Raw genomic sequence first — 4950 nt, 5'->3', positions numbered from 1 at the left:
CCTGGCCTTTGCTTGACTTAAGGCAAATGTAAAATAAAAAGGCTTCATTCTTCAAGCCATGTTTCTATAGAAAAAACTTCTGTAACACTCCTTTAACTCAAACTGCTGCTGTGTGGGGCTGGCAGTATATCTAACCTCCTCTGTAGTCCATCACTCATGGAAATAAGATATACGTATCGGAATGATCTTTGCTTGATAAACGGTATAAACAAACACTACAGACAACAAGGAAAATTGGTTAAGTGTTTTGTTGCTATCCACCAACAGGCTGATTAGTCTAGATTTGGATAAAGAGAAAAAGTAAGGGATAAATTCATCACTAATGGGACTTATGCATGCTTACTTAGATTCCAGAGTGAATTGCTCTTTCTTCCATCAGGCCTGAAGGTTTTCTTTCTTTTAAAATCAAGTCCTTCCTTTTGCCTGTGTTCCCCTGTATTTGTGACAGTAATTAATGGAATTTATGCTTATCTTCCAAAATAGATTATTAAAAACCTGGTTTTTAAAAATTTGGACTTTTGCAGAGGACAGCATGAGGAGGGATGTGTGTATTCCATAGACTTCACCCTGGCTTTACAACTGTGCACTGGGGTCTTAGCTTCCATTTGGTTCCTTGGCCATATGGTTTCAAAGAATACATAGAAAGCATGAAGGATTTCTGGGTCTACAGCCTGAAACAATAGCTCAGAGAGTTTTTCTCATCAGTCTCAAGGGTTCTGACTTCAGAAGCCCAAAGATAAGCTACAAGACCATAAAATAAATGGAAATGAATGTCAAAATAAATGTGTCCTGTACAGCTGATGCTATTTGCTTTTATACTTCATTTAATAAAAAACAAACAAATGCTACTTTTAGAAAAGTAACTTGAATCTGGATCTGCTCCAGTGCCAAATTCCAATTTCCTTGCTGCAGAATTCACATTCAGCTTGCTACAGAGTACATAGGACAATAAAGAGAATACCAAGAATCTTATCATACTACCTTGCTGGTAGGTTTTGTGCTGGAAGGGATTTCTCTGCCAATGGCTGTCTTTAGAAAGGGTTCTTCTTGGAAAACCTCAGTGGAAAATTTAATCAAGCCCCAAACTACATTAACTATCCACAGGGATAAAAGTACATCTGCATCTGCCACAGTTGACATCTCAGTTCAGTAGGTTCTGGAAAAGGGGCAAGAAGGTAGAACAAACGTGGCTTACTATGCAGTCTTTTTCCCGATGTACATGTAGTTGGGAGACACACCCCCTTATAGAGCTGGCTTATGTAGGCTGCAGGGAGATACAGTTGGAGGAGGGGGCTAAGACGGACGCAAAGTAATACTGCACCATTCCTAGGTGAAGACATGAAGGAGAGCAGTGGTACCTCTAAGCTTCCATTTGAGGAGAATCATAAGGGCAGTGCCTTCTAAAGAGGGTTGGAGAAACAAGGACTGAAAGGCCCAGGTGGAAGAGAAGGAATTAGGAACTGCAGGCCTGCTGAGTGCCCAGGAGAGAAAGTACTGAAGGAATTCCATGAACTGCATGCTTGCACACATATGCAAGTACCATTGTTCAGTTCTAGGGACTCAGTTGAATAGTATATATTATGCGACAGAACTGATCTGTTCATAAAAATGGAACTGATTTTGGAATACAGAATTAGTTCATGAGGAGGTAAGGCCAGAAGCTCTGGAAGGGGAGCAGTCTCTACTCAGATTCTGATATTGAACTCCATCCTGTGGTATTCAAGTACTTTCTAGTGAGGTAGGCTTTGCAGCACATTTTTATACCTACAGTACAACACAGTCTGCAAGCTAGCATGTCCCTTTTTCAGCAATTGTAAAAGCAATATTTTCAATCCTATCCTTTTTCTGCTCAGTATTTCTTAAGTCTCCTTAGTCTTTTGGCAGTAGCTAGTTAGTTCCTAGCCTAAGAGAGGAGCCCCTGGCTTTGAAGGAGGCCTTTGGGACTTCCCCATCCGGTGTAAAGGTGGATTAACCCAAATCAGTTCTTTCACTCAAAACCTGACCCAACATTTTATACTGTAAAATAATAACACTGAAAGTTAATAGCAGTGGTCCTGTGGTTCCAAAGGGTTAATGGGAGCTTTGTCCTTGGCCAAAGACAGACAGCAATGATGGCAGCATGACACAGAACAATCTCCTGGCAGGCCAGGAATGGACAGCAATGATACAGAGATGTAGAGTGCTGATGAACAAACTCTGAAGTTCCATCTGGATGCAGATTGAACCTCCCTCTAACAGATACCTGGGAGCTTTGTCTTCCTTTGTCAATTTAGGAAGTCTTCCATGTCATAGACTCATAGGAAAGTCAGGCTGGAGGGGACCTCACAAGGTCATGTAGTCCAGACCTCTGCTCAAGGCAGGAGCATCCCTGACTAAGCCTTCCCTGCCAAGAATCTGTCTAAATTACTTTTGAAAGTTTCCAAGGATAGAGATTCCACAACTTCACTAGGTAGCCTGTTCCAATGCCTGACCACCCTCATAGTCAGAAAGTTCTTCCTAATCTCCAATTCAAGTTTCCCCTCCTGCAGCTTGAGGCCACTGATCCTAGTCCTGTCCCCTACAGACACAGAGAACAGCCCATTTCCATCTTCTCTATAATCAGCCTCTAGGTATTTGAAGATGTATGAAATCCCCCCATCAGCCTTTTCTTTTCTAGACTAAATAATCCTAGTTCTTTCAGCCTTTTCTCATATGTCTCATTTCCTAGGCCCCTTATCATTTTTACTGCCCTGTGCTGGACTCATTCCAAATTGTCCACATCTTTTTTGAAGTGTGAGGCCCCAAACTGGACACAGTACTCCAGGTGAGGCCTCATCTCATAAGAATCACTTCCCTTGATTTGTAAGTGACATTCCTGTTAATACAACCCAAGATGTGGTTGGCTTTTTTTTTTCCCAACAAGAGCATGCTTTTGGCTCAGATTCAGCTTATAGTTCACTGTAACCCCTCGTCCTGTTATGCAGTACTGCAGTCTAGCCTGACACCTCCCAGTTCACATTTGTGCATGTGGTTGTGCCATTACAAGAGCAATACTTTGCACTTGTCCTTTCTGAATCTCATCTCATTGACTGCAGACCATTTCTCCAGTCTATCCAGGTCATTCTGGAGGGTAGCACTGCTTTTTGGAGTCTCCACAGCTCCACCCATCCACAAATTTTCCAAGTGTCTACTCGATCCCATCATCTAAATCATTAATCAAAATGTTGAACAATACTGGACTTAGGGCAGAGCCTTGGGAAACCCTACTTGATACCTCTTCCCAACTAGACATTGAGTGATCAAGGATTACAATAGGATCCCTAGCTCATTACTGAAGAGAAGAGAGCCAGGGAGCAACCAGCAAGCTCCAGTGGACCAGTAGGAGCAGAGAGACTTTCAAGAAAAATGGCTGCTGGCCCCAGGTGTGTAAAGCATGATCAGGGCTAGGACTGACAGGCTTGGTGGGGACGTGGTGGGTCACGTGACCCAAAGACATGTGGCTACAGACTTCATAAGGCCAGGACCATTACTGAGACTTTCGACCAGCTTTGACTGGCCATGGAAAAAGGGCCAAGTATTGTATTGGGGGTCAGGGAGTTTCCTTCAAATTGATACCCAATGAAACCTGTGAGGCATGGTGTGATTATAGAGGAGGTTAGAGGCCACCAGAGCCCTAGAGAAAGAGGGACTATGCAGTGGGGCTGGAGCCCTAGCGAGTGAGTGAGAGGATGCACTGGGATCAGGACTCTGAATCAAGCAGGCCAAGTCAAGCCTGAGGGGGAAATAGGATAGGGAGAGCACTCTGAGCTTACTGGCCTCTGAGGGCAGCATCCCCACTTTACTTTAACATCGAGGTGTGGTAGGCAAAACAGCAGGGTAGGACCCTGAGAAGCCAGAGCTAGTGCCAAAGGAACACTAGGGGATGACACAGCTGCCCTTGGGACCTGCCTTGTTACATGGATTACTTTGAGTACGATGATCCAACCAGTTTTATATCCACCTTAAAATCAGAGCTGTGAGAAATTTCAGCAGCCGTTTTGTTTCAGAAGTATTTCAGGCTGTTTTGGTACCTGAAACACTGAATTTGAATCGAAAAGAAGGCTCAGAAACATCTCTGAAATGAAACAAGGTGTCCAAAATGTTTCAGAAATGTTTCAGAAAATTTCAGAGTTTCAGAGCCAGGCTTGCAAGGAAACAACTGTATGCTGCTGCCCTGCCATGCGACTTGGCTCTGCAGGGAGCCAGGTCACGTGGCAGGGCACTGCTGGTCCCTGCTGCACGACCTGGCTCCTCAGGGAGCAGAGGGTCTCCTTGCTGCTGCTGCCTGCCCTGCACAGCCCCATGTTGCCGGGGCAGCACAGGGCAGTCAGCGACAGTAGAGACCCCTGGCATGGATCTCTGCTCCCTGTGGAGCTGAGTTGCATGGCAGGGACCAGCAGGCTCGCTCACCGCTCTGCACTGCTTCCTTGCCCTGCGACCTGGTGTGACAGGGATCAGAGATCCACATGGGGGTCTTCTTGCCTGCACAGAGGGCAGTAGCCCTCCCACAAATGAGTCACCCACAGACCCATCCTGCTCCCCACTGGGGCCCTGCAGCCCCCAACCCCAAGCCCAGCCTGACTAGGTAGGGCTGTGCAAAGCTTGCAGCCTGTTCGAAACATATTTGGCCAAAACAAAACAGGACAGTGATCCAAAATACTGAAATGAATCACTGTCTTCTGAAATAGCTGAATCTGAAACTGAATCAAAACACAGGTCTAGTAAGTAGGGCTGTGCAAAGTGGCTGTGCGAAGTGGCTAGTATTCATTTCAGATTCGGCTGATTTGGGGGACAGTGATTTGATTTGTTGATTCAAATCACTGTCCCGATTCGATTTGCCAAATCTGATTGGGAGATTTGGCGGCAACCAAACCTCTGAATCTCCGAATCAGCCAGGCCCATCCCGCCCAGCGTGGCTATGGCTCCCCCCAC

Source organism: Alligator sinensis, unplaced genomic scaffold (genome assembly GCF_000455745.1).
Source record: "Alligator sinensis unplaced genomic scaffold, ASM45574v1 scaffold353_1, whole genome shotgun sequence".
NCBI classification, from domain to species: Eukaryota; Metazoa; Chordata; order Crocodylia; family Alligatoridae; genus Alligator; species Alligator sinensis.
Note: the sequence above shows the minus strand (reverse complement) of the source record.